Source organism: Adiantum capillus-veneris, chromosome 28, assembly GCF_014529385.1.
Source record: "Adiantum capillus-veneris isolate H3 chromosome 28, ASM1452938v2, whole genome shotgun sequence".
Classification (NCBI taxonomy): Eukaryota; Viridiplantae; Streptophyta; class Polypodiopsida; order Polypodiales; family Pteridaceae; genus Adiantum; species Adiantum capillus-veneris.
The window spans coordinates 105,767,269-105,791,768 of record NC_140958.1 but is presented as its reverse complement, the minus strand read 5'-3'; positions in this window follow the sequence as shown (position 1 = coordinate 105,791,768).

The following is a 24,500-nucleotide window of genomic DNA, read 5'->3' as shown; positions in this document are numbered from 1 at the left end:
GAGAATTTGAGGTCCAATAGGAATTGAGAAGAGAGTTGGGATCCAATAGGAATTGAGAAGAGAATTCCACCCACCATTTCCTATATAAGCACCCCCTCTCTTTTGTATTTAGACACATATTGCTAAGCTACTTGCATACTTGCCATGCTCAAGACTCTGCTTAAGTAACTCAAGGTTTCCGTTAAACCTTGCTCTTGCTCTCTCCCTCTCTTGAAGGCAAACCCTCAACTCTCTTCCTCTCTTGAAGGCCAAACCCTTGAGGGTTTTGTGAAGAGCTCCTCTCTCCTTCCTCTTCACCATAAATCCCTTTCCTTCTTCCTTGAGCCTCACATCTCTTCAAGAAGGACTTTTACTCCACATTCCTCTTGCTTAGAGGAGGTAATCTTCATTTCTAGTAGGTTTAATTAAATGTGTTTTAATACTAGGAAGGTTTATGTGCATCATTTTAGGTTTAAGCTTTAATGGTAACCTTGGAATTAGGGTTAACTATTAATGGTAGCTATGCATCATAAAGTTAGGCTTCAAAGGTAGATTTGTACTCTTTAAGCTAGGCTTTAATGGTAACTTTGCACTTAGATGTAAGGTTTAGTGACTACCTTACATTTTTAAGTTTTAAGCTTTAATGGAAACCTTGCAATTAGGGTCAAGTGATAAGAGTATCTATGCATTATTAACTTAAGTTTCAAAGGTAGATTTGCACTCGTAAGCTAAGCTTTAATGTTAACTTTGCACTTAGATGTAAGGTTTAGTGACTACCTTGCATTTTTAGGTTTTAAGCTTTAATGGAAACCTTGCAATTAGGGTCAAGTGATAAGAGTATCTATGCATTATAAAGTTAAGCTTCAAAGGTAGATTTGCACTCGTAAGCTAAGCTTTAATGGTAATTGTGCACTTAGGTGTAAGCTTTAGTGACTACCTTGCATTTTTAGGTTCTAAGCTTTAATGGAAACCTTGCAATTAGGGTTAAGTGATAAGAGTATCTATGAATTATAAAGTTAAGCTTCAAAGATAGATTTGCACTCGTAAGCTAAGCTTTAATGGTAACTTTGCACTTAGGTGTAAGATTTACTGACTACCTTGCATTTTTAGGTTTTAAGTTTTAATGGAAACCTTGCAATTAGGGTTAAGTGATAAGAGCATCTACGCATCATAAAGTTAAGCTTCAAAGGTAGATTTGCACTCGTAAGCTAAGCTTTAATGATAACTTTGCACTTAGATGTAAGCTTTAGTGACTACCTTGTGTTTTTAGGTTTTAAGCTTTCATGGAAACCTTGCAATTAGGGTTAAGTGATAAGAGTATCTACGCATCATACAGTTAAGCTTCAAAGGTAGATTTGAACTCGTAAGCTAAGCTTTAATGGTAACTTTAAACTTAGATGTAAGCTTTAGTGATTACCTTGCATTTTTAGGTTTTAAGCTTTAATGGAAAGCTCGAAAACTCATAAATTATAGGATGACCTTCTAGCTTCCTAAAATGGAAAGCTAGGCACGATAAGGAAAAGTGTAGTTGTCTAAGCTTAATAGAAGTAGTTCAATTTTTGGTATTGAAGAGTATTTCTAAATTTTTCAATTTAAGTTTGTTTGCAAATATGGGATGGGGCAGATAGGGGATAACTTCGCGGAATTGACCTCCGTGTTGTTTGAACCGAAAACTCTACAAGCTTCCATGGAGATGCCCCATGGATGGCAAAGGATTGCAAAAAAACCTGGGAATCGACAAAACGGGGATTGAACTGAAAAAAGTTGGCAGTTCCCAAGAGACATTAACCTATGGCAAAAACTCGCTTGTATTTTTAAAATAAACTTGGCTGGTAGATAATAAATGAAAGTAGGAATTAAGGTTGATAAATGAATGAACCTGGAAATTACCAACTAGGAGTTAAAAAGGAATCTCGAGAGGTGATAGGGATAGCCCATTGCAAAACATAGATTTAACTAGGAGTTTTGAAGATTGCCTGGAAATGACCGAGAACCAAGATGGATCTTCTTGGGGTCAATTTGATTGAAAGGCGGGCCCATTGAGAGGATTCTCTTGGGGAACTTGTCGGAGATTGGCCCTTTTCGGCTAGGGCAGTGTAACTGGCAAGTTGTTATACCTAGGCCATTCATGCCCGAGGGATAAGGGATGAATGTGTTTGTTTTATTTTTGCCCGGCCGGGTGAAGTACCCGCGGTATCTTATTGGAAATCGGCCATAATCCGGGTATGGCCTGATGCCAATAGTTGGCTGAGAAGGTTATTCTCAGGGAGGATGGTGTGAATATTATTAAGGAAATTTGTTCGACTTGGTTTCTTAAAAAGGAACCGAAAAGGCTAGGAATATAGGGGCTATCCTATGCATCTGTCACCAGATGGTGCTATACCTCTCGAAATAAAATGCTTAGGAAGGAATGATTAAATTACTTGATGAGCCTTTCCCAAACACTTAATTCTGCGAATATTGTGAAGGTGTTGCCATTTTGATGGCTTGTAACCGATTATCTTGGGCTGAATGGGGAGGCAAGATGAATTGGTTGAAACTAAATGTGTTGCATGATTAGTAATAAAACTAGTTACAAGCTAGTTAGAAAATGAATTAAAAGTTTCTAAATAAAGATGTGGTGGGAACAACCAGATGAATTTCTTTGAACGAGAGTATGCAACAGATTGCATGCTGCTTGTTGTTTGATTATGTCTAGTAGACTGCTGTCTTCCTGATTTCGTAATAGTTAAGTACTACCTCGGGAAGGGATTTTCATGAAATGGTTCGGTGGGTGGCGGATCCGGAGGGTTAGATGGCCGGATGTTGATTTAAAATTTTTATGTTAAACGTTAGGACTACGTGGAATAAAAATGGGTAATCGGGGACAAGAGAGACCAAGTAGGATTGCAAGATCCCTCTTCTTAGGGGAAAGTGATAACTGCCATGCCTGCTTGTCAGGAAAAAGGGGTTATTGCCATGAACCAAGGGAGAACAAGAAAGCAAGAGCAGATCCTCAAGTTGAAGATCAAGAGATTCAAGACTAAGGACCACGATTTTGGGTGCGGAAAGCTGTCAAGGACAGATTGATTATGAGAAACGGATAGAATCATTGAATGAAGGATGTACCCCCTTGGGTTGGCAATCGAGATAGGCCGGAGTCCTGTCTGAGTGTCGGTCCCAAGTGGGAGGGATACCTGCAGATAGATCTATGTCATCCCCTAGAACGGTCTGGAGGACGTAGGGAGCTGAGTAGGGTCGAGTCTGGGTATGGCCCTCACATTGGGATGGCGTTCGAGATAGGCCGGAGTCTTGTCTGAGTGTCGGTCCCAAGTGGGAGGGATACCTGCAGATAGATCTACTTCATTCCCTGGAACGGTTTGGAGGACTGCGGGAGGTGAGTAGGGTCGAGTCTGGGTATGGACCTCACATTTTCGGACTCAGATTGGGCTGGTTGTTTTGACACGAGAGTGGTTTTTGTTTTATGCTTGGCAGTTCATGTATATCATGGTTGAGCAAGAAGCGACCTACTCTTGCCACTTGAAGTTGTGAGGCTGAGTATAGGGAAGTCTTCACTAAAGCCATGGAACACAAAATTGAAGAATTGAAAATCATCGATGCTAATATGAATGTTGAAAAGTGGAATCTGTTCAAGGAGCTGATGCAGAGCACAACAAAGTACAAGTCCACTCTGGATAAAAAAACAAGATGCCATCGATAGTGCGAAGGCAGTACATGCCTTCTAAATTGATGACATCTATATCAATGATTGACATATATACTTATCTAGAATAGATTCCTTGAATAAACTAGAGGAGCTATAGACTCTAGTCAAAAACATGAAAAGTGACCTGGAGGACAAGGCCATCAGATGCACTAGCACTTTGGCTAACCAACAACTACCTCTAGAGTAGTCAAGATGAAGAGGACGATGACTATGAAGATAAGGATGAAGACAAGGACAAGGAGGACGACACTACAGAGGTCCATCCTGATTCTACTTCAAAGAAGGATGATGATGATGATCAAAATCCAGATGTGCCATATTAAAGCCAAGGTAGTGGTTAGGCTGATCAGACACCTGATACTTCCCAGCAATTGCAATGTGAGAGAATCCTCCAAACCAAACACCTGACAAACAATCGGATAGTACTCCTAGCCAACAAGTTGATCATACTCAACATCAGATGGTGTCTACACACATGAATAAGGGGAAATCCATTCAATAGAGAGTAATTTAGATATTGAATCTACATTTTCAAATCAATCTCTCAGTCTAAACAAAAAGCACATGAAAGAAAAATAGCTACATATTCAGAGCTATCTTGATGATGAAGATGTCTATTTAGAACTTGAGTGCTTCAAAACGTTGTTCATTGCAACTCACAGAATAGTGTTAAGTATGGAGCCTGATTTACCCCTTGTAATTTTTTGTGTTAAAAACGCACATTTGTAAGGCCCCTATTATGAGGAGAAGCCATCATGCGTGAAGAAAAATAACCTACCAGAAAATAAAATCACTCGCCGGAAATCAAAATTTCATGGCCGGAATATTGCTTTTGCTGGAATATTATGGCACAACGGCGGTCGGAAACTGATCGGAAAACGACCGATCGGTTTGCCGGTTGTCCATGGCCGTTAGTCAATGGCCAGTGGCTGGTGGTCGGAAGTCAATGGCCGGTGGCCGATGTCAGAATTCAATGGCCAGTGGCCAAATTCAAAAGCGGATTTGTCTTCTCAAGGGCGGCCACACATGGGTAGATTGGAGGGTCCGATTTGGACTTCTCTAGGGCGGCTATACATGATTGCATCTCATGAGAGAGGGCAGCCCTTTTGGCCTATAAAAGTGTTACCATATACATGTGGTAGTGATGTGTGTGAACACATTAGGACCGCCGGGGAATTTTTTCCCTCTTTAGGTGGTCTTTTCCCTCGTGCATTGTATATACGCCCATCACTCTAGGGCTATCTATCTTTCCATTACACACTAAGTAACACACTCTCTATTGTGCCCCTTAAGCTTCCTTCATCTTCTCCAAGCTGTTCTCGGCATCCCTAATTCCAACAATTGGTATCAGAGCAGGTTGCGTTCTGCTGGGCTCAGTCGCGAGAAGCTCCAACACACGCCTACTCACTTTATTTGATTTCTGTGAGCTTTGGCGAGTGTTCCTGCATTGGTAGTTGTGAGGAACCCAATTTTTCATGCTTGCACAAAGCACATTGAGGTGCATTACCACTATGTCAGGGAGAGGCTCTTAGCAGGAGAGATCAGCTTGGCTTATGTGCCAACAAAGGACAACCTTGGAGATCTTTTCACAAAGGCATTGTCTGCTGAGAAGCTTGAAGCTTTTCGCAAAGCTTTGGGCTTACTCCCCTTTGTGGATTGATCATGTCCTCAGGGCATGGCACTTCCCTTTACTCATGTGCCAGCTCTCGTTCACCGCATCACTCCAGGGGGGATTTGTTACCATATACATGTGGTAGTGATGTGTGTGAACACATTAGGACCGTCGGGGCATTTTTTCCCTCTTTAGGAGGTTTTTTCCCCCGTGCATTGTATATATGCCCATCACTCTAGGGCTATCTATCTTCCCATTACACACTAAGTAACACACCCTCTATTGTGTGCCTTAAGCTTCCTTCGTCTTGTCCAAGCTGTGTGTGTTTCTCTGCAACCCTAATTCCGATAAAAAGGAGGCCATTTCTACACACATTACATAGTGTGAAGTTGATGCAACAAGGTGGGTTTGAGGTGGTGAGAGTGAAGCAAGGTGGGAGATCCAAAAGGGTATAATCCCTTTGTAACCTACTTCTTGTTTTGAAGTACTAAAGCCATTAAGTGGCCGCTTTCCCATGGACGTAGCCCACATTGGGTGAACCACATATATCGTGTGTACTCTCTCTCTCTCTCTCTCTCTCTCTCTCTCTACTCTATAATCTCTTGTGTGTGAAAATTATTTCTCTCCATTAAGTAATTTACTCAATTATCTACTTAGCTACGTCATATTTCCTAAGAACTGGTATCAGACCAAGGTTTGCTTGAAGCAATATTATCTCAAGGAAAGATTCCTTGAATTGAGTGGGAGTAATGGCGGAGGAAGGGAAGCTCAATATCAAGAAGTTCAACGACAAAATTTACCAACATTGGAAGACGTAGAAGACTATGTCTATCAGAAGGACCTCTATTTGCCACTAGGCGGTCTTGCAAAGAAGCCCGCAAGCAATGATGGCAGATGAAGCATGGATTGTCGTTGATCGAAAGGCATTGGGAACAATCCGGTTAAGCTTGGCGTCAATGGTGGCCTTCAACGTTTTGGAGATGAAGACCACGGAGGACTTGATGAAGTCACTTGATGACTTCTACGAGAAACCGTCGGCATCCAATAAGGTATTTCTCATGAAGCGCTTGTTCAATCTAAAGATGGCAGAGAATGGTTCAGTTACAGAACACCTAAATGAATTTACCACCAACATAAGTCAACTTCGATCGGTGAAATTAAATTTCAATGACGAAGTGCGAGCTCTCCTTATACTATCGTCTCTACCGGATAGTTGGGACAGCCTTGTGATGGCTAAGTAATTCTATTTTTGGCACAAATACTCTTAAGTTTGATGACGTTGTGGGTGTTCTCCTAAGCAAGGAAATGTGAAGGAGAAGCACAAGAGAATCATCAAGTGTTGCACTGTCAGTGGAAATAAGAGGAAGGCCTAAGGAGAGGTTCAAAAACCAAAAGGGTCGTGATTGCTCAAGAAGGAGAAAGTCACGCACACAGTCAGTTCTTGAATGTTGGAACTGTAGTAAGAAGGGCCACATCAGGAAGGATTGCTGGTCCAAGAAGAAGAAGGAGTCGGAGTCTCAAGACAACAAGCCAACATCTGAGGCCAATGTGGCAGGTAAAGTAGAGCAAGATGCTCTAATTCTCTCATTAGACAATGTGTCTAATTCTTGGATAGTAGATTTCGGGGCTTCATTCCATGCGACACCACACAAGCAACATTTCCAAGATTACACCAAAGGTAATTTTGGGTGTGTACTTGGGAAATGATGAAGCTTGTGAAATTGTCGACAAAGGTACAATTTGTGTCAAAATTGCTAACGTAAATGAATGGAAGCTTAAAGATGTTAGGCATGTTCCTTCTCTTCGCAAAAATTTGATCTCTACAGGACAATTGGACGGTGAAGGTCACAACATTGCATTTGGACGAAAACGGTGGAAGATCTCAAAGGGATATTTGGTGGTTGCCAAGGGAGAAAAGGTTGGTACACTTTACTTGTGTACTGTTAGCATGCAACCTTCAGCTTGTGCAACAACTACAAAAGTCGACAGTGTGGTGTGGCACTACCGGCTTGGGCATATGAGTGCCAAAGGAATGCAAATCCTTCAAACAAAGAAGCTTCTACCAAGTTTGAAAGAAGTGGACTTAGAGTTCTGTGAAGATTGTGTTTATGGTAAACAAAAAAGGGTAAAATTTAAAAAATCTAGAAATGAAAGAAAAAATAAAAAACTTGAGTTGGTTCATTCTGACGTTTGGGGTCATGCAAGTACACCATCACTTGGTGGCTCATTGTACTATGTAACATTCATAGACTATGCGACTAGGAAAACATGGGTTTATGTAATGAAGAATAAATCAATGTGTTTTCCATATTTCAAAGGTGGAAAGCCTTTGTGGAGAATGAAACATGTACTAAGGTTAAATGCCTCAGATCCGACAATGGAGGCGATTATTGCAGCCAAGCTTTTGAAAGCTTTTGTGCTAGCAATGGAATTTGAAGGCAAAGAACAACCCCAAGGACACCTTAACAAAATGGCATTTCTGAAAGGATGAACAAAACAATCATGGAGCGAGCACGTAGCATGCGGCTATATGCAGGCCTACTGCTTGAGCTTTGGGCGGAAGCTGTAAGCACGTCTGTGTACTTAATCAACCGGTCACCTCAACGGCATTGGATGGGGGAGTTCTAGAAGAGGCATGGACAGGTAAACCGGTGAATTATGCATTTCTCAAAGTGTTTGGGTGTGAGGCTTTCATGCACATAGATAGAAGCCTAAGATCAAAGCTAGATGCAAAGTCCAAAAAGTGTTTCTTCATTAGCTATGGAGAAGGTGACTTTGGGTATCGCCTATGGAATCCTGAAGATGGTAAAATCTTTAGGATTAGGGATGTAATTTTTAACAAACAAAATATGTACAAAGATTACTTGGAAAGAAAACAAACAAAAAAAACAAATGATGAGTACATGGAGCTTGAGGACGGTGAAGACTCAAGGACAGAAAACGGTGACAATGTGCAACAATGTCAACCAAATGAGGAGCCTCAACCTATTCCCCGAAGATCTACAAGAGCAAGTAGACCTCTAGAAAGGTTTGTTTCATCCTTCAACCATCTCTTGATCTCAGATTTTGGAGAGCCAGAATCATACAAAAAAGCTATGCATCACGAATCCAAAGAAGAATGGATGAAGATCATGCAAGTGGAGATGGACTCACTACATTGTAACCAAACATGGGAGTTGGTCGAGTTTCCTAAAGGTAAGCGGGCACTGCAAAACAAATGGGTGTACAAGCTGAAGGAAGAAGAAGGTGGGAAGAAAAGGTACAAGTCTAAGCTTGTGGTAAAAGGGTTTTCTCAAAAGAAAGGTATTGACTTCAATGAAATATTTTCTCCTGTTGTAAAAATGAACTCAATTAGGATTGTCTTAAGCCTTGTGGCTGCTCATGATCTAAATCTTGAGCAAATGGATGTATATACGGCATTCTTTCACAATGACTTAGAGGAGGAAATTTACATGCTTCAACCAAAGGGGTATGAAGTAAAAGGTAAGGAGAAAATGGTTTGTAGATTAAAGAAGAGCATGTATGGTTTAAAGCAAGCATCAAGACAATGGTACTTGAAGTTCAATTGATGGATGTTGGATCATGGATTCACAAGATGTAACTCAGATCACTACGTCTACACAGAGAATTTGGGAGATGGGAAGTTCATCATCCTAATGTTGTATGTTGATGACATGTTGATTATAAGTGCTAACATGCAGGACATCAAAGACCTAAAAGAGGAGCTGTCTAAATCTTTTTCAATGAAAGATTTAGGTGCTGCAAAGAGGATACCTGGTATGAAGATATCAAGGGATAGGACAAAGAAGACAATAAAGCTATCTCAAGAGGATTACAATGGAAAGATAGATAGCCCTAGAGTGATGGGCGTATATACAATGCACAAGGGAAAAAACCTCCTAAAGAGGGGAAAAATGCCCCGGCGGTACTAGTGTGTTCACACACATCACTAACACATGTATATGGTAACAGAGAGCTTTGGTGCGAACTCCTTGCTACGGCTAAAAAGAGATTGCACATATGATTTTTTCCATAGAACTAGGTTTCCCAGGCAAGGAGTGCTTTGTGTTCAAAATGTCTACGGTTGGTCCTGCATCTGGATTGGATTTAGTTAATCGAATTTGATGAAGTGGACCTGGAGATCTTTGGCACGCTTGAGTGTAATTTGATCATACTCATTGAGTGGCGGGTTGGGTCACCACATGCCACATTTACGATCCAACTTTTGTTCTCTTAGGAACATATTTTTCTGAAGTTTGGCATATCTTAAGAAACAACCAAAAACATGTTTACTAATGTGCTTGTCTTATGTTGTAGCATGCAAGATCTCATCACTATTCCAACTTGTGAGATAAAAGAGAAAGACATGGAAGCACAAATTCTTTTTTGGCAGTTCATAAATAAAGTTATGGAGGGTCATGGATGTGAGAGAGAGGATTTCCATGGATTCATGGTGGCAGACGAAGCTCACACCAATTAGAATGCAGTTTGCACCGTGTTCAATGGTGGTAAAGACAATGCTCTACATCACCGAGAGCGATCTTGCCTTTTTTATTGGAAACAAAGCATGGTGGCACACACCAGAAAGAACATTGTCTCTTTATCTCAACAAACTCACAAAGACATGTGTGAAAAGTGGCTTAGCACCCTCTAAAGAGGCAACTGCAACGGAGTCTTGTCTCCTTCGACAATGGTTGCGAAATGAAAATTGCATGGATAAAAACATCCTTGCAATGGACTCTTGGTTGAGTTGGTGGGAGGAGCGTATTGCATATTGGGGGAGCATCATGACATCAATAGAGAGAAGTGATGATGGGGCAAACACTCCAAGAAACAACTTGGCCAAGAGGAAGCATGGTAGTTGGTTTGTAGGCGAAGGGTTCAAAAAAACGATCTCATTGTATGATGCATATACTTCAGATATGGAAAATGCAATACTACAAAGCATGAAGGCAGTTTCTTACTCTCAAGGTAAGTAACACACTCTCTATTGTGTGCCTTGAGCTTCCTTTGTCTTCTCCAAGCTGTGTGTGTTTCCTTGCAACCCTAATTCCAACAATTGGTATCAGAGCAGGTTGCATCCTCTCGGGCTTCGTCGTCAGCAGCTCCAGCACATGCCTGCTCATTTTCTCCGATTTTAGTGAGCTTTGGCAAGCGTTCACAAGTCGGGATTTTCTCCGCTTTCAATGAGCTTTGGCAAGCATTTGCAGCTCCAGCACACGCCTGCTTAGATTTTTGATTCGGGCTCATTTTGGCCTTCGTTTCCACTACAGGCAGTACTGCACATGCTATTTCGTCATTTTGTGCAGAATTTTTGTCAGTGTCTTTTTCTGCATAACAGGTGCCTTACATTCTTCTAACATTTGTGCTATATAGCATGTGTTGTTCCCGCTTTGTTTTTCCTCTTTTTGGGCAGTTTTCACATCAGGTGCAGCATTTGCCATGGCTAACAACAACACAGATGTGTTCAAGATGTTTGCTGCTGAGGACAGATTAGATGGGGACAATTACCCTATGTGGGCTTACAAGATGCAACATGTTCTTGTGTCAAAGGGCGTCTGGAATATTGTGCAGGGCATTGATGTATGTCCTAGTTCTGAGGATGCAGGTGATGTTGAGGATGTTGCAGGTCTTGCTGCAAGAATTGCTGCCATTAGAGTTGTTTTGACTACGGTAGAACAATCTCGTTGGGATGTAAAGGATGCGCAGGCAAATGCATTGATTGCGTTATCTATGAAGCGCACCATTGTTCCTCACATTGGTTCAGCACAATCTGCAAAACAGGCTTCGGATATTTTGGTTGGTCTTTATGCAAGTCGCAATCAGGCTAAAATTTCTTTGTTGCGTAAAGAGCTGGAGTCGAAGATTATGCATGAGGAAGATGATATGGACACTTTCCTTGCTAGTGTCAAGGATATCAATGAGAAACTTATTTCTACAAGTGAAGTCATTTCAAACAGTTCCCTTGTGCAGACTGTTCTTGATGCCTTACCAGATTCTTACCAAACTTTTGCTAGTACTTGGAGACTTATGACCCAAGCAAATCCTGAAGTTGTCAACTTTGATGCATTATGCACATTGTTGTTGCAAGAGTCACTTTCCAGAGAAAACGGGACTAGGCAGCGTGCACTTGAACAAGCTTTTATTGCTTCTCAAAGAAAGGGTAGTAACAGCAATGCAACCACTATTTATGATTCTGCTGCGAGTGGCAAAAATTGTGTTCCTAATGCTTCTGCTGGCAGCAATTCGTCTGGAAATTGTGGTGATAAGGGCAAAAAGAAGATGTGTTTCCATTATTGTAAAGCTACTGATCACTTGATCAAGCAATGTCCTAAGTTGAAGGCCAAAGAGGCTAAGAAGAAAGAGGGTGGTTCCACTGCAAATGCTGGTTCCACTACAAATGCAACCATTGTTGAGCCTTCAGTGAAAGGAGACTATGATGCTGATGCTGATGCAGAATGGGCTTTCAGTGTAGAGTGCACTTACAATCCTGCTTTCCATGATGCATTCATGTCAGTTGCTGCAGATTCACATGTGTGGTATTTTTACAGTGGTGCTACAAAGCACATTACCTCACATCGTGAATTGTTCACCTCTCTCAAGTCTGTCCATCATGGGAATTCAGTCATTTGTGCCAACAATGCCTCTTATCCGGTTCATGGAGTTGGAAAGATTGTGCTTACTGCTGCAAATGGCAATTCTTTCACACTTGTTGATGCACTTTATGTACTTGGGATCAAGAAGAATCTTTTGTTTGTATCTGCACTTTCTAGACTTGGACTTGTAGTCAAATTTGTGGATGATAGATATACAGTTCATGATCTCAGTTTTGGTGATGAAATTGTTGCCTCTGGGCTTTTGTGCCGTGGGCTGTATAAGCTCACTTCGTATGACAAGTGTGGAAAAAATTTTGCAAATGCAATTGCAGATTCAAGGGCTATTTCAGATGCAAAACTTTTGCATGCACGTTTTGGTCATCTAAATTTTGCCAGTTTTCTACGTTTGAAGAAATCTGATATGGTTGATTCTTTGCCACCTCTTGAAGCACCTGCCAAACATGTTTGTGAAGGCTGTATTTTGAGTAAGATGCAGCATTCAAAGTTTCCAAAGGATGGTTCAGTTAGGGCCACATACAGGTTGCAGCTTGTGCATAGTGATGTTTGTGGGTCCATGCAAACTCCGTCCTTGGGCAATTACCTTTACTTCGTGACTTTCATTGATGATTACTCCAGGCATGCATGGGTATTTCTGCTTAAAGCAAAGTTCGAAGTTTTTATGTGCTTCAAACAATTTCTAACTATGGCTGAAAATGTATCGAAATGTACTATGGGCACCCTTCGTTCTGATCGAGGGGGGGAGTATATGTCTCATGAATTTAATGCATTTCTAGCTAGTCGTGGGATAAAACACCAATGTACAGTGCCTTATACACCTCGAGTAAAATGGTATGACTACTGTGCGTTTTCTATGTGCATTTGTAGCTCATTTTGGTTGCGATGTACATCAATCAGACATTGTTACTGCTTTCTTGAACGGTGACATATTTGAGGAAGTTTATGTAACACATCCTCGTGGTTTTGTCAAGAAAGGACAAGAGGACAAAGTGTGCAGATGTAAGAAGGCTTTGTATGGGTTGAAGCAATCTCCTTGTGCTTGGTATGAGAAAGCTGACACTCATTTGGTCAAACAAGTCTTTCGTAACAATCCAACAGAAAGCACATTGTATGTAAAGCGTGAGGGTGATGTACTTCTCATTGTGGTTCTTTATGTTGATGATTTGCTGATCACTGGACCAAATGAGAGACATATTCCTGAATTTAAGGCTGATTTAAATGCTACTTTCAAGATAAAATATTTGGGGCTATTGCATCATTACTTGGGTATACATTTTAAGCAGTGTGATGGTGGTATTGCCTTATGTCAGAAAAGTTACATAGAGACATTACTATGTAAGTTTGGACTTGAGGATTGCAAACCTATTGCCACTCCCATGGAAATAGGTTTGAAGTTAATTCTACATGATACTCGTGATCATGTTGATGTCACTCTTTACCAAACTGTTGTTGGCTGCCTCATTTATGTATACAACACGAGGCCGGATATTCAGTTTGCAGTCTCACAAGTCAGCAGATTTATGCATAGCCCAGGGTGTAAGCATTGGCAGGCTGTCAAGAGGATTTTTTTCTACCTTAGTGGCACTTTACATCTTGGTTTGTTTTATCCCAAGGGGGGATCATTGCCGCAAGACTTACATGCTTTTTTGGACTCAGATTGGGCTGGTTGTTTTGACACGAGAGTGTCCACAAGTGGTTTTTGTTTCATGCTTGACAGTTCTTGTATATCATGGTTGACCAAGAAGCAACCTACTGTGGTCACTTCTAGTTGTGAGGCTGAGTACAGGGCAGTATTCACAACTACTGTTGAGTGTGTATGGCTTAGACGCCTTATGGATGATTTGGGTGTTGAACAGGACACTGCTGACACTATGTACACTGACAGTCAGAGCGCATTGGCAGTGCAGTGAATGGAGTATCCACATGCACACTCTCTAGGAGCATGGGGTCTACATTGGTCATGAATGGTGAATTTACTTCCCCACCCCCTTCAAAATCCCATCATTATCTCCATGTTCGGGGCAAGTGGCTCTACTCAAAGTCTTGTTCAAGAGGCTAAGCATGCTCGGCGCGGACCGTGGGCCCATGTCATGTATGTCTTGGCATCAGATAACCTTCCATGACGTCGTAGTCAGAGGAAGAGTCACTAGATGCAATATGTGGGTCCTGAGTGGTACTAGCTTGGGTTCCCACTGAGGGCCTAGAGCCTAAGGTGGATTTTTTAGGTCAAATGGACCTTTTATAAGATTTTGACCAATTCACACACGGGCGCCCACAGTGCCAATCGTTGTTGCAAAACTATTGTAAAAATAAGATAAGTGGTGCACCTCTCATCGGCGATCACCTACACACCTATTGGACTGACAAGCACGGTCCATGACTCAATCAAATAAATAATAAGGCATCCGTCGAAGGTAATAGGGTGTCCATTAGGGTTAACAACTAGTAAGGTCAATGTAGGGAATATCCACCAAGGGAGCAGCCACGCCATTGGAATTTGAAACTATGTCACCTTCGACTAGCACCACGAACTTTGTAGAGAGATATTTGTCTAGAACATAAAACTTCTCTCCCAAGTGATTGCTTGTTCTCTCCATTGGTGCTATCAACGATTCACTCCCATGACAATTGCATACACAGCAGTAAATGTTTATGGTGCAATATGCTCTTGTAAATATTTAACCCCAAAAATAATCTTCCCATTGGTAAAGGGAAAAGCCCTTTTGAACTAACGGAAGACTATAGTGCATGACATGATAGTAGAGTTGAAAAGATAAGCACTATATTGAAAATAAGAGAATGAAAGTGTTTGATTGTGTTTAGAAGAGTTAAGAACATTTTATATTAATATTAGTAGTTATTAGTAATATTTAATATAATTTGAAATTTAAATTAAAATTATCTTTTTTTTTTAATTGCATTCCCTCCATCTCTCTCTCTCTTCTAGGAGCACCCCATGGGTGCTTCTCTCTCTCTCTCTCTCTCTCTCTCTCTCTCTCTCTCTCTCTCTCTCATAACCTGTCCGCATTTTATCACTCACACACATTCTCTCTCTATTTTCTTGCACCACCCCCCTCCCCTCTAAAGGTGGGAAGACGTCCTCTCTCTCTCTCTCTCTCTCTCTCTCTCTCTCTCTCTCTCTCTCTCTCTCTCTCTCTCTCTCTCTCTCTCTCTCTCTCTTCCCATGGGAACCACTTCTCTCTCGCTCACACTCTCTCTCTCTTTTCACCCACCCACCCTATCTCACTCTCTCTGCCCTCCTCTCTCTCTCTCTCTCTCTCTCTCTCTCTCTCTCACAGGGAAGTCCCCCCTCTATCTCTCTTTCTCTTCTCACCTCCCTCCTCTTCCCCCGTGGGAAGCACCCCCCGCCTCCGCCCTCTCTCTCTCTCTCTCTCTCTCTCTCTCTCTCTCTCTCTCTCTCTCTCTCCTCACCCCCCTTTCCTTCCTTGTGGGGAAGCCTCTCTCTCTCTCTCTCTCTCTCTCTCTCTCTCTCTCTCTCGCCCCCGATGGGTCCAGTTGGATCCCCGCGTGGTCGTGTCCATGTGGCATGCCACATGGACTGCGGATCGCACGCATCCATATGGCATGCCACATGGATTGTGGGCGATCCACCACAATCCATGTGGCCTTCCATGTGGACTGGCACGTGGCCTACGATGGTCTATGTGGCGTGCCATGCAAGCGCCACAATTTTGTGGTGCTTCTGTGGCATGCCACGTGGACCACTGAAGGCCAGTGCAACCCACAAAAGGCCAGTGTAACCCTTCTCTCCTCTTTGAATGATGTGTGCTTTGAATGATGTAATTATTCCTCTTGTTATTTGTAGATGGTGGTTGGGCACCCTTAAGATAGGTCTTCGCAGTCCATACCCCGAGCATCCCAGTGATGCGTGGGTGGAGTCTGAGAGAGAGGAGAGTGGTCTCTATCCCAACGATTGGATAGAGAAGCTCCATGGTAAGGAAACGTGGAGAGACTCCATGGTTTTTGAACTATGTGGATGGCGAATTTCCCGAAGACAAAGTTGAAGCATACGACGGTAAGTACTGTTTTTCTTGTTCAACTAATGTGTTTGGTTTGTTATACCGTCCTCACTTTTTTTTGGATTGCAGCATTGCACAGGAGGTTAAGGGGGTAAGGACAAAAGCAGAAGTGTCACCATCAATCATCCCCCACCAATGCCATTTTCCCTAGCACGACCAAGGGACTCCGAAGTTCAAAAATTGCAGTGGACATCCCTAAACAAGGTATGAAGAGAGGACGACCAATCATCCATGATTTTTCAAAGTTCTCGGAGGAGTTTTAGAGTGAAAGGAGTGAGCATGAAGGTGGAGGGTCAGATTATAAGTACGGTGATTCCAAGCGTCACTTGGATTCACGGAGATCTAGTCCTTCCCAAGCTTCGAGATCCCGGGGTCTCAAGTGAACCATATCCATTGCTACTGGACAAAGTGAGGGCAGTCACCCAATTTCTATTCGGCCACTTGAACCACTTGCCTCCTTTCCACTAGGTAAGAAATGCCACCCCAAATAAATGCTTTTTTTATTAAAAAATTAGTGGTACGTAACTTTGTGTTTGACACAGTTTCGGCTCCCTCTGACGCAAAAAAGGCCAAAATTATAAGTGTTGGGGTAGTCCCAGTACATCTCGCAGTACTTGCTGATCTATACCATCTATGAAAGGCTCTCATATATCCAAAAAACTCTTCTGAGTGAGTTTATGGCACTTTGGCATCCAATTTCAATTTTGAATTTGATAAGCACTCACTCAACTTTCTTTTGCATGGTGTTTTGTATTGCAGGAGCCTTCGAGTGATCCAACAATCAATTGGGTCTCTCTCACACGCCAGCAATTTTGAATTTGATAAGCACTCACTCAATCTTCTTTTGCATGGTATTTTGTATTGTAGGAGCCTTTGAGTGATCCAACAATTGATTGGGTCTCTCTCACACCTTAACAAAATGGAGCATGATCAGTGGCTTGGAGGGGTACGAATTGTGTGGGTAGACCTTCCCACACATTGCAAACTTGATGCCGGCATTGGTGGCATACCCCAATGGAATGCATTCTCTTTTGAGCTCGTTACCAGTGTGTTCACCCTAGCTATAGAGTTTTTACTCTTGGATGGCACAGTAGTCATGGCATGCCAAGCAGGCCACTTGGCACTCATCACCAAGGAGGCCCGCTTACACGATTTTTGCCATCTTTGCACCATTTTTCTCCAGATGGTGTCACGCACATACGCTGTGATAGATGACTTTGCGGATCAATAGGCCATTTCTCCACGAATTTCCTGGTTGGTAGATAATGGTGTGTGTTTTTGTTTAAAACAATACCCATATTGCAGGTGGTCATGTTTACACGTAAAATTTAAGGCCTTCCAATGATTCCAATGTATGATCATCAAGCAGAAGATGCAGCAGCTGACAATGATGGGTTCGAGTTTGATAGTGACATGATCCGAGAGCAACTACGGGACTTTCCATGGATGCTAGATGCCCTTGGAGTACTAGAGAAGAGCAAGTTCTTTGCTCTGTAAGTCAAGAAGGGAACTTTTATGCTCGGTTTTTGCCATTGAACTAGTCCGCTAATGTGCCATTGAAATGTTTGCTAGTGTTTGTGCTATTGTAAATAGGTGGTTGTTGGATATCTTCAAAAAGGTTGGGGATGCAGTTTTGGATTGCCTTGCAGGTTGTGGTGGCTTGGAAATGGAGTGAGATCATCTACAATGACATTGCATCAACATCAACCGAGTTAAGAAATTTTTTTTGGCACGTATTCAACCGCAGCAGCAGCTTCCTAGTGGTCTAGGATTGACTATTCATGTGGGCAAGGTATCACGTTCAGCACAAACACAACCACCCCTGTTTCCTTTATGACACATTAAGAGTCAATTGTGTCATCTTCTCCACCTCCGAGTAGACCTCCAACTATAGTTCCAGGTTGGCCAAGCCATGGACAACAGCTCTATCGACCACTATTCCCACATTGACCATGGGGGCCCCACCTGAACACGCCCCACTTGTATTGATTATTCCATATGAACTTATTCTCTATGTAATGGCACACAAAAACTTACTAGTTGGTCATACTATGTTTTAATGTTCATTGATGAGCACCATGTGCTATGTGTTTGCCACTATGTTTTGTTTTTTTTGTAACTATGTTTAATTTTTGAAGGCAAGTTAATCAATGGTGATTAATCTTTTAGTGAGATTTTTTTCTTCGTAATATTTCATGTGAAATTATTACGGAGGACATGGTACATATGACCTTTGAAATAAAGATGCTTGGGGTTTTTTATAAATAGCCAAAAGAACACTAGTTTCATTCATTCATTCATTCGCAAGTTTTTCTAATTAAGTATCTATGTTCTAAAGTTATTCCTTGAGTTTTCTCTCATTCACATATTTACCATGCCTAGGGAAAATCACGGACAACGCAATCAACATGTTCAATCATCCCCTCGTGTTGACCCCATCAACATTGTGCACGCCAATTACATTCTCAACAATGTATATGCTATGAATGTTGTATGCATAGTACAGAGTGTAGACAACTACACGCACGCTCTCCGCGCAATCAACGAGGCCACAAGATCCATATTCAACACCATGCAAGACCTTGATTTCAATGCATATCCAACCAAAGGGGATATCGAGCAAGTTGCCGCATTAGCCAACAATGCAAACATGATTTGGGGAGAACATGGTTTTCGTACCCCACAGGAGTGTGAATTCTTCGAAATGACATGTGGAGGCTTAGGTAGAAGTGTGGATGGCATACACTATTGCGCAAGGACAAGCCAACGGAGCCAACAACAACAGCGAAGCCAACAACATTTAGATCTCACCTTTCCTCGCTAATGTTAGAGAAATAAGGCCTTGACACCATATTAACATATTGTACTATTTTGTTTTGGTCCATATCTATCTTATTGTAGTTGTTTTAAGTTGTGTACTTTAAACCCTATTAATATTAGTCTATGGTTTTATCATTGTAGTCTTTAAATGTTGTTCAAAATCGAATTTCATTATTAAGGAGTGTTAACCGATGAAATTCATTTGTTGGGAACGTTTTTTTGTGCATGTTTCATTGTCCAGTTGATGGCTTATCATGTTGCACGGTGTATATCATGATGTTTGAAAAGAGTGTGTGTGCTTTGCTATGGGTATATTTTCCATGTTTGTATTCAAGATGGAAATACCTTAAATCCATCTACCAAGCTTGGGTGGTAGAATGGTTGAACCATTTACCCCTTTAATTTTAACACACATACAACACAACCATCGACAAAGCGCACACACCTGAGAGAGAGAGGGTTTTTTGTTCCGAGGGGCAACACGTCATTATGGTTACACAAAGTGTTTTTTAATTTTCATGCGTGCATGTGCTCGAGCTTGATCTGCTGCTGGTATAAATTTAGCATGGTTGCACTCTCAAGAGGTTCACTCAAAAATATGTATGATAGCACATAAGTTCAACGAAAGGGGTTGAATTCTCTTATGAACTTACAAAAAATATACATACATAAGGTGTTTTAAATTGAGAAAGTGAAAATTTTGATACATAAGGGGTCTTTTTATTAAGAAAAGTGGTAGGTCTCTATATACATCAAAGAATGTAGAATATAAGATTTTTTTAAATACCTCTTGAACGCACATACTATATAAGATCTCTATATAGTGAAACCCCCAAGGTTATGCTGCTCTGAGTAGAGTGGATAGAGGAATCTAAGAAGATTCTAACTTACAATCAATTTCTTGCATCTCATCAAGCATCTATTTGTGCATGGTTCACTCATGTACATTGAGTTGTGGACATTGCCTTTTGTATGCTGCTATGAAACAAGTTTTGGCTTGGTTTTTTGGTAATTATTTGGCCATTTCTTAGACTAGGTCTAAAAGATAGTCCTTCTTGAGATTGGGTTACAGTTGTCGTGTCTATTGAGCCTTTGGAGTGTCATTGGTGAGGTTTTCTTTGAGGTCGGGTATTCTCAAATGTTGAGATATCTGCAGGGATACACGTAGTTGGAGTCATTTCTCTATGAGGCCTTGCCATAGGTTATGTATAGAGAGGGAGAGGTGTATTTGATGCCATGTTGACGGTCTATTTGGTCAATTTTGATTTGGTTTATCCACAGCTTACCTTTTTGTCAGTTTATGGTTGATTCCATGTGCATTTTAGGTTGAGTTGTTGCTCCCCTTACAGAGGAGAATTTGTCAAATTTTTCTTGTGAGTCTACTTTATGTATTTTTGGCATTTTGAGTCTTATTTTCAACTCTTGCATTTATGGTCCTCTTTTCTGAGATAGAAATTTACAACATAAGGAAGTTCAACATCACAAAATTTATCATATGAAAAGAGGAGATTCAAAATTTCTTAATCCAAAAAGATCAATTAGAGACATTCTTTGAGCACCTAGAGGGTGATGGCTACACAACTGCACAATGAAAAATTCTTGTTGTCAAAGCAGGTCCACTATTTTTTTAGATGGCGTAGAGTCTGTGTACTTCACTATTGTTGATGAAGCTACTTCCAAAGCCCTATGGGAAAAAATTGTGCAAGAGCAAGAGTGCAAGTAATAAGGTTTACTTGATGAAGAAGCTATGTGAACTTTGCATGAAAGAAAACAACATAGCTTTTGAACACTTAAATGTGTTCAATGTACTCCTTAGTGAGCTGACATCATAAGGACTTGATTTAGAAAAAGAGGTAGAGGTCATCTTCTTGTTATTCTCTCTAGGTATATGCATGGATAAGTGGACTTACTACTTGTGTCCCAGACACCACTACCAAGGTGATAGCTACCTTGCAAATCTAAAGCTGGAGGGAAACTTTTGTGTGACTTCAAAATAGTTTTTCAAAATTTAACGGTGCCCACCACGATCCAAAATGGTTACAAGAGTTTTTTATTCTCTCCCTCTCTCTCTCTCTCTCTCTATGTGTGTGTGTGTGTGTGTGTGTGTGTGTTTTGAAGCATGCACCTATGCAAACCTTGCCTCCATAGTTGCCTCATTCCCCTTGCCTCTCTCTCTCTCTCTCTCTCTCACACACACACACACACACACACACACACACACACACACACACACACACACACACACACACACACACACACACACACACACACACACACACACACACACACACACACACACACACACACACACACACAGGTGTTTCTTGGAAACTTCGGATAGGGTACTTTGTCATCCTCTTTCCACCTCTCAAAGACTCACACAATGTTGGCAATCATTCCAGTTGATGATCTTACAAATTCAACTATTAGCACATGTCTTTGTTCTGGCTCATACAAGTGAAGCTCATGCAAACAAAGTGTAATCAAGATATAAAGCATGCATATCATGAGAGAGTCAAAGAAAAGGAAGCTAGAATTAAACAGGTAGGTTTCAATGAATTTAAGCGTCACAAAATTATTACACAGGTTATCAAGTGTTTCAAGCATTGCACACAGGGTCTTGACAATGAGGTAAAGGGGGAATCATCAGCATTCTGAAGCATCAAGCATTGAGAGGCCTGAAGATTCAATCTATAGGAGGTGAAATTTCCAATTATGAGCATAAGGTTTTGATAAGCGGAATGCACAACACTCTCAAGGCAATGAAGAGACCAAAAGGCTTGAAAAAGTTTTTTATTAAATGGGCGAGTATCATGATGGTTATGAGTTTCACAAGCATGAAACCAAATATAGCAGTTGCATCAAGCTTCTCGTGAAGGAACTTCTATGCAGCTAGATCCCCATTAAAACATAATCATACACAACTATCATTGCATTTGTGCGGGCGACAACCATACACAAACAATGTAATGACAAAGGAAGTGAAGGCCATAGTGGTGACATTTTGGGCTAACAATACACGTGTATCACCCAATGAAAAGGATGTGTGTCGGAAGCCTATTGCATGAAAATTGTTTGAAAAACACCCATCGTATCTTCTTGAGAAACCTTGGGTTTGTTTTGACTTCTTGAGAAAACAAAAAATGTATGTTTATTGTTATGGAACTGCTTTGGTTGTCCTTTAGTTGACTCTGGTATAGCTAAATAATAGTTTGTTTGTTGCGACACATTACTTCAGGCCTAGTAACTACCATCCTCAAATAGGTAGTTATCTCTACATGCTCCCTCTCTCAAGGAATGGTGCAAGGACTGGTAGCTACACTGTGATCCTTATAATCACCACTGTTAGACAATGGTAGCTTCCATGCTATCCTTGGTAAAGGTAGCCACTAGTCTGATAGTGCTTGCTACCAATTTTCCATGGTGATCCTGGTAGATTTGTAGCTACCACTATCAACCTACTAGTTACCTGTCTCATAGTGCTAGCTATCATGGTAGTCCTAGGAGAGGTAGCTACCACTATGATAGTGATAGATAGTAGTGTAATATTTTTATAATGGTAGCTACAAGTATTCCATGGTAGTGTTGGTAGACTAGTAGCTAATATAGTCAATCTGGTACCTACCACTAGTGTTCCAAAAGCAAGAATCTTCTAGTACTAGTTGTGGTAGCTGCCAATTTGATAATGGTAGCTACCAGTTTGTCATGGTGGTGGATTGGTAGATTTTGTTGTCAACCTCCTAGCTACCATGCTAGTCCCCATAAAGGTAGACACGAGTCTTATATTTGTAGATACCAATTTTCCATGTTAGTATGGGTGGACTAGTAGCTAGCAATATCAACCTGGTAGCTATTACTCTCATAATGCTAGCTTCCATGCTAGTCCTGGGAAAGGTAGCTACCAATATAATAGTGGTATAGTGATAGCTACTAGTTTGCCATGGTAGTACTGATAATAGTAATTTGGAAGGCATCAGTCTTATATTCATAGTCTTGGTAGCTTGATAGTGGTAGCTATCTATCTGAAAGGGAGCTTCCACTATCAACCCAATAGCTACCTAGCCCAACAGTACTAATCTTGGTAGCCACCAGTGTTACAATGCTTGGTAATATTAGACTCAGGTTCTTGTTTATTTTCTCCTTCCACCAACCACAAAAGTGTCACTTACCCGTCTCATACTAACTCCCACCATATTAATTTTAATTTTACATGTTGATAATAAGTTTGAATTTTTCTCATATGTGTATTGATCATCACTATTTTCTACATGTAGAATTCTTTATTGCCTTCAAATAGAGTCATCTAGAGGTACAAATTCACCAAATGACATTTGAAAAGTTGAAGCCTTATTTTGTACACAAGCTTCAAGATTGGTACAGTCGTTGTTGCATCATGCATGTTCAAATGTCATTCTTGAGGGATGCCTTGAACCATATAAGGCAAGTTTCTTATGGTGTGCATGGGAAAGAGTGTAGTTGTCAATGTGACATTTTTGGTGCATATGTGAAATGCAATGCTCATACAAAAAAAAGTCCTTAGCCTTACAAAGCTTTGGGAATTAGTTTATGCTCAAAGGCTAATGGTTCAAGTTTCTTTGCATTGAATTTTTTAATGGGCAAATACTCCTCATGTGGGCCTTTAGAGAAGCTATGCATTTGCCCAATTGAGGATTCAAATAGTACATGCATGATAACAGTGAAGATATTTGAAGACCTCAAAGTTGGCAAAACAATTACCGAGAAAAACAAGAAAAGAAAAGTTATGTTGCACAAGGAGATGCAGTGCGGTCAACCTTTTGGTATTGCTTGGGAATCATCTGAGCAAGTTTATAAAGCACAATTTTGTTTATAGATGGCAGGCTGAGCAATTCAAAGAGTGTTTACAAATCTTCCCTAAAGATGTGGTATTGTTAATTGTGGATTTCATTAAAAATTACACATTCAAAGAACAAAATGAGATTCAATCCATGCATTGGTTTTTTAAACAAGTCACAATCTTTGTCCATGTCACATATGTGCATATTGCAAATAATGTCCAAAAATACTATCATTTCTACATATCTGATGATAAAATCTATGATACTCTTACTGTCCAACATTGTTTTATGCTCCATTACGGATGATTGAAAGAGCTAGGCATTTCACTCAAAGAACATTGGGTGTGGTAAGACGGTGCAGCTTCATAGTTCAAAGCGAAGAGGCCTTTCTATTTTGTTGCTTGATATGAAACTCTGACAAGTTTGAAAATGACACATCACTTTACAAATCCAGGTCATGGGAAGGGAGAACATAATGGAGGGTGAATACACCATGATACGTTGAGTGATGCACTTCATGTTCGTGGCAATTTTGTTGTCATAGCTCCTCATGACAATGTGGAGCTTGTGGATTTCTATGTCTTGAAATGCAAAGCAAAAAATACTCTGACTAAAACTTTGTTGCAAGATGCATGGAGGAATGTTTGCAATGCCGGCTCATTTGTTGTCAAGGGATTTTGGTACGAGCAAGCAGAAGGAAATCCTACAAGTTCAGGCTATTGAATTATAAGCTTGAAGCTACCCTAAAATCCCACCTTGTATGAGTTATTAAGTTCCGAATGCAAAAACTGGGATGTCAAAGAAAATTCATGATTTCCTCATAAGTGTATGAGGTTATATACAATAGCAATCCTTTTGATGTATAGCACCCCTTCATCACATTTCTTGTCCTTGAATGTAAAGTTGTGGTAA